Here is a 14,377-nt window from a genome sequence, read left to right on the forward strand (position 1 = left end):
CTCTGTCTCTACAAAAAAAAAAAAAAGAATCTTCTTGTTCTTGGACCAGCCCACAGCGTTCGATCAGAGACACAAATGTTTGTGCAGGCACAATGGGGTCTGGACCCACACCTTGTGGCCCTCTGGCCCCATGTTACCCACAGAAAGTCAGTCACAGATGGAGGTGCTACTTGTGGCCTGGGAGAGAGATTCTGCTCTAAGGAAATCTTGGCCTCATTAGCACTGGGTGGTTAAGTGCCACCGGGAGAAAACCAAGCAAACAGATTCTGGATCAGACACCCAACCTGATCCAGCAGCCCAGCAAACTTCTGCAGGTGAACTCATGTGTACCACGTGGCCCACAGCAGGCTGGCCATGCCTGTATCTATGGATCTGAGACACATTAAAATAAAAATCTGTCCCTGACAGTCCAAGATACTTTCCCACACAAACTTCATCTAAAACTACTACAGTAGAAACTCTATAGCTGCCCACCTCCCTACCCTGACTGCCCCCTTAAGTTGACCTAATTTTCATAGACCAGACATGCACCACATGTACATATCAGTACAGTAGGCCTAGGTCCTTACGCTGACCACCTCCATAAGCTGATGGCTTTGTTACAGGCCCTTGGGTGGTCAAGTTCCAGAGGTTTTACTGTATTTTAAAAATCTTTAGAGGCCCATATCTTTTAAAAAGACCAGAACATTTATTGAAGATGATGCCCTTCATTTACTTGGCTTCCCACTTTTATAAGAAAGCAGGATTACCCAGAGAAAAAAGCACCAGGAGAGCCAACTGGGTATCAAAATATTTTGCAGTTCTGCTCCTTGTGTCCTTGGAGTTTTGCGTGACCTCAGACAACTTAATTTCACTGAACTTCTCATCGGTCCTTCTTGTAAGATCCTTCTAGCTTCATGACTGTGGGGAAACTGGGACAGGAGGGTACAGTGTGTGTGTACATGGACAGAGCCACTATGTCTTTTGGGAGGCCTGGTTGAATTTTTGAGGGTCGGCAGTTGCTGCCCATAATGAATGAGGCTCACCTCAAGGCTTATTTACCGCTAGGACTTTAGGGGGAAACCTGCCCATCTGAGATTTGCTGTTGCAGAAGTCCCATCAGAGCTGAATGGGGTCTGAGGAGCTGTGGGCCAGGGCAGTGGCACTGGGCAGCCAGGAAGATGGTCACAGTGAGGGCCGCTCTTAATTATGATCCATCTTGATTACAGGCTCTCGTATTTTGTTTTCTCAGTTTAACTACCCTGAACAGCGGCTCAGGATGCACTGATTAATTGATTAATAAATCAAGAGGCCTCTTTACATAGCAACGGTAAGGAGTAGCCCAGGAGGGAGAAACTCAAGACAGTCAGATAAAACGATGGGAAACAATAGGAGGTCAAGGTTGATCAGGTCCCGGCTGTGAAGTGATGTGAACCACATGGGGCCCGCTTCCACCAAAGCTGCCATATCCAGAGAGTCTCTGATCACAACATGGAGCACTGGGACCCAAAAGGGCCCTTCAGGGACCATTCTAGAACAGATTACCACCTCAGCTTACAGACAAAGAAACAGCACAAAAGGGGATACAAGTTTGGGGCACATTGAGACTTCTCTGCTCTCTGCCAATCCGTGATTTTTCACTGCAAAATCCCAAGAGTCACATCCAACAACAGACCTGTAGTTTTTGCACAGACATATATGGCTGTCAACCCTGCTCACCTAGGAAATTTTAATTTATTCGAAGGGAATTTGCGGGGGGAATATGTACCAAGATAAGAGTCCTTTGCTTTTTCACATAACATTGAAAAGGAACATTTTCCTCTTATCAATAAACATCATTCAAAAATGTGTTTTTTAATGACCACATGGTACTTATCCGTTAGTTGTTCCATAATTCATTCCCACATAATTGGAGAAAATGTGGGAAATCAGGAGACTGGCATTAAATACAATCTGCAACCAATGGCTTATACTTTCAAGTTACCAAACTATTTGGCGTCAAGAGGCCTCAAATTAACAGCTTATTTAGAATATTTTTTGTTACCCAAATCATATGCAAGAAATACCAGTGAAAGGGGGCAGTTATAAGAGCAAGTGCATCTGTACATCACAGTTATTTTCAACCCTAGCCCGGAGACTCTGGATTTGACTTTGACATAGAGACACGTCCCCTCTGCAGTCCTTGGTTCTGAGACTCCTTTTCTCTTTTCTTCCTGTTTTTCCTACTCTCCCTTGAGGCAGTATCTTTTTCATTGAGCTATTACCATTTCTTGTTTGGCTCCCAACATTTAACAAACAGGTATGCTGGCTTCCAAAACGCCGGGCATTGCACCGGGCTGGGCACCTGAGCATACAGGGGAACAATTATCTTTCTCTGTTAGGCACAGACCAGGGGCCTTGGTTTCTGGACCTCCAAATGGCATATCCTACCCCTAGTTCAGTCTGTAGTGACTCGCAGGATCCACCTGTACGTACTCAGACGTGAGAAGTTCAGTCTGCGGTTCCTAAGATGTCAGGCAGAGCTCCAGCTCCCCATCACTCTCTTTCACTCACACCTGCACCAGCCAAAGCCACCCCCTCAAGAGCCAAGAAAACCATCCCTGAGTGCACAGCTGAACCCACTCCCAATATGACGGTCACGGACGGCACAGCAGGAGCCAACACCATTATTGCCTCATCCCGAGGAAAGCTGAGGGTGAGTCTTTAACCAGTGTGCAGTTGTCAGATCGCTCCTTACCTTGAGCAACCCTTGATCTGAAGCCCCGTGTTAGTTCTTATCATCACAAGGCCTCAGTACACGGAGAGATACATCTCACGGAAATGAAAAGCCCTTTCAAGGGCCCCTGGGCAGCATCACCCAGGTAAATACCCACAACCTGGTAATTCAAAATTAATTTTCTTTGCCCTTAAACCTCCTCTCATTCCAATAGCCACTAGATGAGTAAATAGTTTCATTATTCACTTGGGGGCCCCAGGCTAGAAATCTAGAACCGTCCTGTGTCCTCCTTTTCACGCACCTCTAATCACAGCACTTTCTTTCTTTCTTTCTTTTTTTTTTGTAGAGACAGAGTCTTATTTTATTGCCCTCGGTAGAGTGCCGTGGCGTCACAGCTCACAGCAACCTCCAACTCTTGGGTTTACGTGATTCTCTTGCCTCAGCCACCTGAATAGCTGGGACTACAGGCGCCCGCCACAACGCCCAGCTATTTTTTGTTGCAGTTCGGCGGGGGCCAGGTTTGAACCCACCACCCTCGCTATATGGGGCTGGCGCCTTACCCACTGAGCCACAGGTGCGGCCCAAATCACAGCACTTTCTAAGAGCCCCTGAAGGTCCCTCCTCCCACTGCCATGTTCAGACTTCCAGTGTCCCTCTCATCACCACAATCTCGCAGACCTCGCTGCCACCAAAATGATCGTATGAAAATGCAAATCGGATCATGCCATTACTTGCTTTCCTATTCCTCCGTTCTAAGGGTTAGCTGACCGTCTTTACTTCTTATCTGTAAAACCACTTGTCCTGTGGACTGGGGAAAATATTGTTTCTTTCCATTTTTGATTCCACAGCATAACACCTACTCCACAGTAAGGCCTCCACAAACATTTGGGAAATGAATGAAGGAATTCAACCGAAGCGAGAACAGCCAAGTAATAAAGCTGGTTTAGGTCCATCATTCATTTATTTTGCCTCAACGAGTTAGGCACCTATTATATAATCATCACAAAAGAAACTCTTTCAAATCAAAGATAGTTTCCCAACCATATTTGTTCTGCCTTGTTAAAGAACCTCATGTGAGTCCACCATAGTCTGGATATTCTCCTTTTACAGATGATTCCTTAAACTGTAAGAACAGATTCTCTGGCCTCAGTACAAAATCTATTAATCTTGTTCGTAAATTCCCAAGAAAGTTACGTTTACATGAAAAGGGCTTTATTTAAAAAAACTTTTTAACCATCAGACCAGCTTCTCAACAAGACAAGACACACCTGCCTACAAGTCAACTCCAGACCAGTAACTGCACACGTGCTCCAGCAAGGTGAGACTCCAGCGAGCAGGCAGCAGGCTTATTTTCTAAGAGCTGGCAGCCAGCTTTCAACGCATGAGTTGGGACAGGCAATGAGGGTGGGAGAGTCTGCAAATTCAATCAAGACCACAAGAACTACCGCCCAGGCAAACAAAGCCATTGACTAAAGCCCCTCATTTGCCTGCTGTCCCATTTTGTCCTCCAATGGCTATGTTGCTGAGCAATAAATGCTAATGCCACTTTTGAGGACTGGCTCATTTTCCACCTTATTGTAGCCAAAAGAGCCTTCGAGCATGTTCCTCCAAAGCCTCTGGGTCTGTGAGGAAGGCGCAGCTGGAGTGAGCATGTAGCATGTGTTATACAAACCCTTGTTGATGTTTGCTTCTGGTTTATTATTCTAGGGGCCTCCAGTGACAAGCTCAATGAGATTTAAGCTGCTCTTCAAAGGCAGTTTCTTTCCACTTTGTTCCTAAACTTTCTTCCTCCAAAAATGCTGCCCCCAGGAATGGAGGAAAATGCCCTGAGAACCAAAATGTTTTGTTCCCCGCAGGAGCAGCTTCTCGGAGGATCCATGGAATTTGCCTTCACACTCCGTACAATCCTTCCATGGGGAGGGTGTGATTCCCACTCCCACTCTCCCATCCCTGCTGGCCCCTGTCCCATTCCCGTGTCCTTTCTTTTTTTTTTTTGTAGAGACAGAGTCTCACTTTATGGCCCTCAGTAGAGTGCCGTGGCCTCACACAGCTCACAGCAACCTCCAACTCCTGGGCTTAAGCGATTCTCTTGCCTCAGCCTCCCGAGTAGCTGGGACTACAGGCGCCCGCCACAACACCCAGCTATTTTTTGGTTGCAGTTTGGCCGGGGCTGGGTTTGAACCCGCCACCCTCGGTATATGGGGCCGGTGCCCTACCGACTGAGCCACAGGCGTGGCCCTCCTGTGTCCTTTCTTTCGCAAGAAACTCAATGTTCCTTGTAGCAATTTTAGTCCCAAAGGTCCATATAACAAATTGCTTTTTTTGAATGGAAAATGCAAAATCGAAAGGTTTACAAAACAATAGATAGCAAATCTTCGGTGTTTCGAAACCTAAGAGTACCAACTGTCTCATTTGTAGTTCAATATTCCACTATCTGAACCCAAATGTCTCTCAAAGAAATAGTTCTTTTTCCCCCCTCAGTAATCTCAGAAGAAGAAAAATAATTTGCCCTAATCTTAGCCATTGTCAGAGAGGAGAGTTCAAACATATGAAACCGAAGGATCCTCCCAAAATGCCAGTAAGCGGATATTAGTTACTTCTGAAAATTAAGAGGGGCGAGAATGGTAAGGAAGAGAACATATGACCTTCAGTTAACCACCTCCTACATCCAGGTAAGTCAACTTCTTAAAAGAAATCATAATAAGAACAAGTCTCCAGAGCTGACACTCCTGAGCTTGGATTAAATGGCTCCCAGCCTCCTTCTTTATTGTAAGAGATAAAATAATCCAAGAGTGATTCATTTCCATGGAACTGAGAATATGATTCTTTTCTCTATAATAAGCTGAAAAAAAAATATTCCTGGCTCAGGGCCTGTGGCTCAAGCGGTGAAGGCGCCAGCCACATAGACCAGAGTGGGCGGGTTCGAATCCAGCTCAGGCCCGCCAAACAACAATGACAGCTGCAACCAAATAAAAAATAGCCCGGCATTGTGGTGGGTGCCTGTAGTCACAGCTACTTGGGAGGCAGAGTCAGGAGAATCGCTTGAGCCCAGGAGCTGTAGTGATGCCACAGCACTCTACCCAGGGCAACAGCTTGAGGCTCTGTCTCAAAAAAAAAAAAAAAAAATTCCTTATTTGTCCCTTAACAGTAAGCAAGTAAAGTCCTAAAGGGGCTTTGCTAGATGTTCAGTTAGAACCACAGAGCCATCAACTGGTCAGTGTCTCCTGGGATCTGCCAACCTATACCCAGGAGAGGTAGAAAGAAAAAGATGATTTTGAGTTAGCAAAAAACTATCTTCAAAGCTGAAAATCCTGATCTCCAGTTTATCCCTTGGCCCTGGGGAAATAGGATCCCTTCACAAATAAATTAAGAGCTTAAGATGGGAGAGTAGATTCCTATTTAAAATGTTTCCCTTAACTTGAAAGTTCATGTTCAACATGACACAAAAATAAAGTACTGGCCTTTAAATATATGAGCACTCGTCAGGATTCTAATGCAACACACCGAAATAGCATCTTTATATTATTAAATTCTATCTAGACTAGATATATTTTTTATGAGTAGGCTTCAGTGTACTAAGAGGTGGCAAATGGAATTATTTTCAGTCTGTAAGTAGTTGTATTAGTATAAGGCTATTAAGGATTCTGTTAATTATCTAATTATGAAATTGCATAATACTTTCTTTTTCCTTTAATTGATTTTATATGCATGAAATACTACACGAATGTACTTGGCTGTGTTTTCTTGGACTTACTACAAAAAAATGAAATAACCAAAAATTAGTTATTTGTTATTACTATTATCTTTAAAAGATGAAATGTTATCACTATATTAGTTATTTGTTGTTACTTTTATCTTTAAAAGCTGAAATGTTAGCAGATAAACCCTGTTTTGACTATGTCTTGCAACAAATTTAAATACTTCCACAGTTCCCCTATGAGCTAATCCTGGTGGCCAAGAGTTTCAGACTTTACATAATTTTCTTCAAGCCATCTTGTCACCTCCAGTGAAGTGAGCGTGGGCTTCCCCCTGTCCCACAGGAGCCCCTACATTTCCCTGAACCTTTGCTTAGGTTCTGCCCTGATGATAATCCTCAGCCTCCTTCATAAACCAGCAGAAGACTGATAGGGGGTCACGGATATGTTTGCTGTTATAATTGTGGGGATGGTTCCATGAGTGTGTACATGTACACATGCATCAGAGTGTGCTCTTGAAATGTGTACCCCTTGCTGTATGTCAATTACATATCCATCAAGTTAAGAAAAAATCTTGTTCATTCATCCTAAGGCCCAGCTCGTCCGTGAAGTCGGGCTCCCAGGAGGGATGTCTCCCTTCCCTGGACTCCCAGAGCGCTTCTCCGGTCTGAGTCACTCACAGCGCTTAGCAGAGACTTCCTCATTAGAGTTGTACATGTTCTATCTCCACCATCGCAGTAAATTCCTAGGGGGCAGAAACCATGCCATAATTTTAATAGCAATGACAATTTCTATTCTTGCTCCCCTGGAGTCTACTCTCAAGACAGCAGCCAGGGTGATCCTTTTAGATTTTAAATCTGATCTTGCTATTTCTTGGCTTAGAATCCTCCCCTGGCCCCTCACCTAGTTCCCTCAGAGTAAAGTCAATGACCTTGCCCTGGGTTCTTACAGGATCCAGCCTCCTGGTCCTTCTCTGATCCCAGCTCCTACAAGTCACTCCCTGACCTACTCTGCACCAGCCACAAAAGCCTTCTTGCTAATTCTTGAACACCCAGGAATGTTCACTCCCAGTTGGGTGAGTCCTCCTGCGCAGAAATCTTTTGCTTGGAGATATCTGCTTGGCTGTCTCTCACCACCTCCACGGTGCTCAAACATCACCTTGTAAATGAGCCCTCCCAGGCCCCTAATCACACTGCAGGCCGCCCTAACCCCCTTCTCCCTGCTTTATTTCTGTCTGCCATGCTGTCACCTTCTCCCATGCTCTATGACCCTTCGTCGTCTGTCTCTCCTTGCAAAATATAAACTGGATGAGAGCACAGACTTTTGCCCATTTTGTTCACTGCTAAATCCTTAACGCCTGGGAACAATGCCTAAATTACAGCAGGCACTCAGAAAGGACGAGTTGCATGAATCAATGAATCAATTCTCAGTGAAAGGAGTTCCTCCGTCTATTAGCTTCGTCTTTCTTATGGATTTCTATCACTTTTTTCTTTATAAGAAAGTTGTTTTAGTAAAGTTGTCTTTTTTGTTTGTTTCTGCTAGATTTTAGTATCCTGAGAGGACTTGGAGAGCTCGTTTGTTCTAAAATTCCTCCAGGGTCTTATTTCTCAAGGGTGAGCTCGCTGTGAATGAACCTTTGCAGCAAACTCATTTGGGAAGCTTGTAACAAGGCATATTTCCAGGCCCTCTCTTAGACCCTTGATATTAGAATCTCTGGGGACCGGGGCTCTGGAATCTGCATATTATAAGCACCCCACGAGATTCTGTGGTGCTGTGCCATTGAAAAAGGGAGAGACCAAGATGAGAAAGCAAGAAGACCTGGTGAAGTGGCTCGTGCCTATAATCTCAGCACTTTGGGAGGCCAAGGCAGGAGGATCACTTGAGGACAGGAGTTTAAGAACAGCCTGGACAACATCGCAAGACCCTTTTTTCTACAAAAAATAAAATAAAAATTACCCAACTGTGGTAGCGCACACCTGTAGTCCCCACTACTTGGAAGCCTAAGGCAGAAGGATTACGTGAAGAAGCAGAAAGGGGCTGGGTGAATGGCTCAGGCCTGTAATCCTAGCACTTCGTGAGGCTGAGGTGGGAGGATCACTTGAGGTTGGGAGTTTAAGACCAGTCTGAGCAACACAGTAAGAATCCCATCTTTACAAAAAAAGAAACCTTAGTTGGACATGGTGGTGCACATCTGTAGTCTCGGCTACTCAGGAGGCTAAAGCAGGAAGATCCCGGAAGCCAGGGAGCTATAATGATACCACTGCACTGTAGCCTAGACAACAAATGAGACCCTGTCTCAAAGAAAAAGCAAAAAAAGAAGTAGAAAGTGACATCTGTCCTTCCCTTTCAATGTCTAACCCTAACCATGGCCTTCAGAGACGAGCTTTCCACTCCACCCAACAAATTGCAAACCTCTGAAAACCTCAGTGCTGAGGGCTGTTGCTTTTTATAGACAGTAATAATTCAAGACAATGATAAATGGTTCTTGATACATAGCCTTGAGACTAAAGGTTTGATGCAAATATTTCTTCACCAAATTCTCTCACTACTCCAATAGTTTTCAGCCACTGATGATTTTGACCCCCTAGTCCACATTTGGAAATATCTGGAGACATTTTGGCTATCACATCTGGGAGGGGGCTACAAGACATCTCATGAGTAGAGGTCAAGGGTGCTGCTGAATATCTGACAGTCTGCAGAACAAACACTCCCCGCCTTCACGAAGAATCATACACCCCCTTGTCAACTGTGCTGAGGTTGAACTCTGAGTCCTCTGTCTGATTCCTTCACACCGGCTCCTTAGAGAGGAATCTCTATGCAGGACAATGAGATGGTGTCTACTCCAAAAGCTAATTCTGACACTCCTCTACCTCAGTTTCCCTTAAGTAAAGAGATACTAAACTCTAAAAAGCACACTCTCTTAACATTTTGACTCTTCCACTGCAGCCGACAATGGACTGTGGTGGGTGTACGTGAGCACACCATGGGTGGGCATAGACCCCCTGACTGGTGCACTTTAGATCCCGGACCGCCTACCCTGGCCTCCAACCTCCCCTCTTTTGGGCTACACAGGCCATTGCCCTTCCTGGTGACAGAGGCACTGCTGACAGTGCCACCAGCTGTTTACAAGAGTGTGGTGAAAAGGGCTGATGTGGGCCCAAAGGTCTTGGCCATGTGTAACCATGGATCTGCTTCATGGCTCACGAGGCTGCTTGTAGAGCATGTCATTCCCATCACTGCTTCCTGTCCTGAGTTTAAGAGGTGACAGCTGAGGTTGCTTTTTACTATGAAATCACTTCAAGCCTCTGGCCAGATTTCACGTCATAGTAACTTTGCAGTTTCCTTCTCAGAGAAGGAAAATCAATGCCACGATAAGACAGAGTCATCTTGAAGATGTAATATGGAGCTATTACACAGAAGACCAAAGACCTCTTTGTTCCTGAAAATGCACACACACACACACACATTTATATAGCTCACACCATGCACCGGGCTCTGTGCTATGTCAGTTGGTCAGGGAAGTCTCACAGGCTTTGGCCATAGTGTCCCAAGCCATAGGCTCTCTCATAGAGAGCTGAGGTCACCAACCTTTTGCACCAGGGACCAGTTTCATGGAAGACAATTTTTCCATGAGCCACAGCAGGGGCAGGTTTCCGGAGAACTCCAGCACCTTCTGTCTCCCCTTAGACCATCAAGCATGAGGTTCTCCTAGGGAGCAGGTAAGCTTCCTGTGAGGGTCACACACCTGTGAGAATTGAATGCCACAGCTTCTGACAGGAGGCGGAGCCCAGGCAGTGACAGGAGAAATGGAGAGCAGCTGTAAATACAGATGAAGCTCCTTTGCCAGTTCACCTGCTGCTCACTCCCGCCGCGTGGCCTGGTTCCTAAGAGGCCACAGCCTGGGGCTTGGGGACCACAGCCTTAGAGGATGAGAACCTCAGCTATACATTGTTCTCCCTCACGATACATCAGAAGTGACTTACATCCTTGAGCAGAGGATGTAACATCTCACAACATCTGACAGAGGGTGTCTATACTCACAACAACTCCGAGACCTACCCAGGAGGCCCAGAATTAACTTCCCTATCCCGTTTACTGATTTGAGGAGGGAAGGGCTAATCGTGGAATACTCAGCCATATGGCTCGCCCTTCTTTCAGCCATGATGATCTTTAGGAGAAAGGTCTGAACTGAATGAACCAAAAGGTCATTCACTAAGATGAGGGAGCATCGCTGAAATATTTAAATATGGCAGGATGGTGGAGTGGGGGGAGGAAGGGCAAGGAGCCTTTCTCCAGGGGGTTGGTCCCACCTCTCCTTCAGCTCCGGTCGGTAACGTCACTCCTGACACACAGACTGTCACATCCCCAGAACATCAGAGAACTGGCTGGCCATTCTCATTTCCGACTTCCACCTCTTCAGTGCTGATCAGGGGTGAGATTCCTGGACCTGACCGTGGGCAGGGGCCATGCTTTGTCACCTCCTTTACTGTGTGCTGTACCCGCCAGCCTCCAACAGCAGAAGTGGCCTCTATAAGGGCTACAGCTCTCAGGATTCGCAGAGGACCCCATGGTAGGGAGAGCTGGAAGAACACATGGGGGGCCCGAGTGAAGCCTGGAGCTGTCTCCTTTAAATGATCCCTTTTAGATGCTCCCTCCACAGCCTCAACCACAGCAAGCCCCTGTTAATAAGTGAATGAGAAAGAGGGTAAGCCAACCAGGACCCCACTCCGCGATGCCTCCAATCATTCCAACACACGGGAGCCCAGGATTTGACAGAGCACAGCTGTATTGAGCTGCTATATTGTTAAATTATGAATATATCTTCACTTTTTAAAAGAGAGCTATCTAGGCTAGGGGCAGTGGTTCGTGCCTGTAATCCTAGCATTCTGGGAGCTGAGATGCAAGGATTGCTTGAGGCCAGAAATTTGAGACCTGCCTGGGCAAGAAATCAAGATCCCCACCTCTATAAAAAAATGTAAAAAAATTAGTTGGGTAGTGCACATGTGTGTAGTCCTAGCTACTCAGGAGGGGAGGCAGGAGAATAGCTTGAGCCCAGGAGTTTGAGGTTGCAGTAAGCTATGATCAGGCCATTGGATTGTAGCCTGGGTTACAGAGTGAGGTGCTGTAGAGAAAGAGGGGAGAGGAGAGGAAGGGAAGAGAGAGAAAAAAAGAAGGGAGGGAGGAAGGAAGAAAGGAAGGCAGGAAGGAAGGAAGGCTTTCTGACTATTTTTAACAGACCCCAGAAGAGATATATTTTAATCAGTCAATTCATATGCACTGTCTACCTATATAAATTAATTACATAAGAAACTAAAAATATGGCTCGGCTCTCATAGCACAGTGTTTACAGTGCCAGCCACATACACCGAAGCTGGTGGGTTCAAACCCACCCTGGGCCAGCTAAACAACAGTGACAACTGCAACAAAAAATAGCCGGGAGTTGTGGCAGACACCTGTAGTCCCAGCTACTACCCTGTTTCCCCAAAAATAAGACAGTGTCTTATTTTAAGATGTGCTTCCAAAGATGTGCTAGGTCTTATTTTCAGGGGATGTCTTATCTTTCCTGTAAGTAGGTCTTATTTTCGGAGGATTTCTTATTTTCAGAGAAACAGGGTAGGGAGGCTGAGGCAAGAGAATCGCTTACGCCCAAGAGTTAAAGGTTGCTGTGAGCTGTGATGCTACGGTACTCTACAGAGGGTGACATAGTGAGACTCTGTCTCAAAAAAAAGAAAGAAACTGAAAATAACAGCAACTATAACACTAAACCTCTGACGTATTAATCTTACAAAAAATATGAGTAGGTTCACAGGGAAAGAGCATAAAGCAAAATTCTGTGAATTCACTCAAAGTTAAGAGGGCTACCTTACATTTCCTCACTGAACACACACACACGTGAACACACATACATCTCTTTGGGAGAGAATCCGTAAGCTGGCTCTGGCAGAGCAGTTCTAGGGGTTAACACTACTGGTCAGAGGCTCAGAAACTGAGATTAATGAGAAAATTCACCCCTCCCCACCCAGCCTGCCTCTCTCAGCTTTCCTCAGGATCGATTCTGATGAAGTTAAACATGCAAAGTTCATAAAGTGATCTGTGTGGTCTGATGAAGGGTGAAAATTAAAAAGCTGTGCCCTGAGTATTTCCCAGATGACTTTAAAGTGGAGGTAGGAACGGGAGAGATAGGAGCATAGAAGACCTTTTTAAAATAGATTTTCATTTTGATTTTGGTTACAGATTTCAATGCAATTTGAGAAATACTGTGTGAACTAGATGTGGACCTTCCATATCGGTAGGAAATCAGAAGCAACGGAAGATGCAGGGAAGATCCCTCCTACCCACCTGGCCACACTTTAAAACTCTTTCAAATGCCATTTTACATATAGTACTTTCCAATACAAATGCAGACAGGTAGATTTCTGCCCGGTTAATCTATTCTTTCAATATCTTCACTCATTTACCTCTTTACTCACTAATTTCATTCACGTATAAAACATCTATTAAGTATCTAATTGCGTCAGATCCTTTGTTAGGTGCTAGGAAACAAACACAGGCCCAGCCTTTAGAGAGTATTACAAAACTATTATCATCGAAGATTTAAACCAGAAAACAGATCCTCTGTATCAGGACAGCTGAGGAAGAAATCACAGACTGGCCAGAGCTCTGGGCTCGAATTCTTAAGACCTGGGTCTTAGTCTAAGCTTTGTCATTTTCTAGTTTCATGGGTTTACCCAAATCACTCCATCTTCTTGAGCCTTAGTTTCTTCATCAATAAGATCAGGATAATACTTATCCCTTGGTGTTGATGTAAAGATTAAATAGAGTCATAGACATTGAAGTACTCTGTGAAGAGCTCTACAAACCGAGCATGTTATTATTATAAACACTCAGTTTTTCCTGCATTTAAGACACAAAAAAGCATAGTCAGAGCCTAGCCTAAGTCCTATTTGGTGTACTTAACAGTTCTCAGCTAGGGAGCTCAAGGGCCAAGTATGAAAAGGATAGCAGAGTCACAGGACCAAAGAGGGCCCACCCAGGTAAGCCTCTGGCTCCAGAGAAAAGCCAAGATCAAAATGCCAAGCCCAGCTAAGTGTCCGGCTCTTTTTCTAGACCCTCCATACAGATAGGAAAGTGCTCTCAGCTAAATTTATCGCAATGGACAGGTCAGAAAAGATAAAGCCAGAAGTGGCTCAGTTTCTTCCCTGGTCTATAGTTAAGATGAATGTCAAGCACGCTCTGTCCACACTTGTTACATACATGAGAAGTCACTTCCCTGACCTCCCTGCACTGCTGTGGGGGCCAGGCAGAGGAACAAAATTTTCCAGAAGGAAAAATGAGCACAGTCCCATGCCATTTGAACTTCTGTGATAAGCCCAGTTCTCAGCCAAGCAGAGAGAATCATTAAAGGCTTTGGAGACAGTTAGCCAGAGCCTCCGTAACTATGAAGACTTCAAGTGCATGTATTCTGGGATCTTAGAATTGCCTCAGAGCAATAGATTTTAGGTAAGAGATATCCCCCACCAGGCAGGCCTGGCAGGGCCCTCCATATAGCTAGTGGTCACCTTCAGAGCCCAGACTTAGAATCCCAGAGCAGAATCTAAGTTTTCTGCGGCCCACAAAATGGGAAGTGTGTGCCCCAGGACAGGCCTGGCCAGAGACTGCTCTGGATATAGCCTTACCTGGGTTTTTATGGCCCCAGGTCACACACTTGAGTGTGCCCATAGTCCAAGGCCAGCAGTGGAGCAGGCATTCCTACTCAGGAGACACCAGCCGAAAGACTAAAAAGATAATTTGAACTGAGATGAGATGTTAATCAACCATGTCTTGTAGGATTAGGAAAAATTTCATAGCTCAAGACACAAGGCGAGCTTCAAAGAAGGTCAAAGGGTTTCATGGGGAGGCTTTAGCTATCCAGAGGTGGCTGAGCTGACACAGACGGCAAAATCTCCAGATCTCCTTCGGAAATGAAGGATTCTCTGCTATGTCCACA

General features: G+C 45.3%; 1 protein-coding gene across 1 annotated transcript in view; it reads right to left on the reverse strand.

Annotated features, from left to right (window-relative positions):
* Positions 1-14,377, reverse strand: part of KIF26B (kinesin family member 26B) — a 490,005-nt gene that overhangs the window by 293,181 nt on the left and 182,447 nt on the right. The gene's annotated exons all lie outside the window — the stretch shown is intronic.

This window comes from Nycticebus coucang, chromosome 10, assembly GCF_027406575.1.
Source record: "Nycticebus coucang isolate mNycCou1 chromosome 10, mNycCou1.pri, whole genome shotgun sequence".
Taxonomy (NCBI): domain Eukaryota; kingdom Metazoa; phylum Chordata; class Mammalia; order Primates; family Lorisidae; genus Nycticebus; species Nycticebus coucang.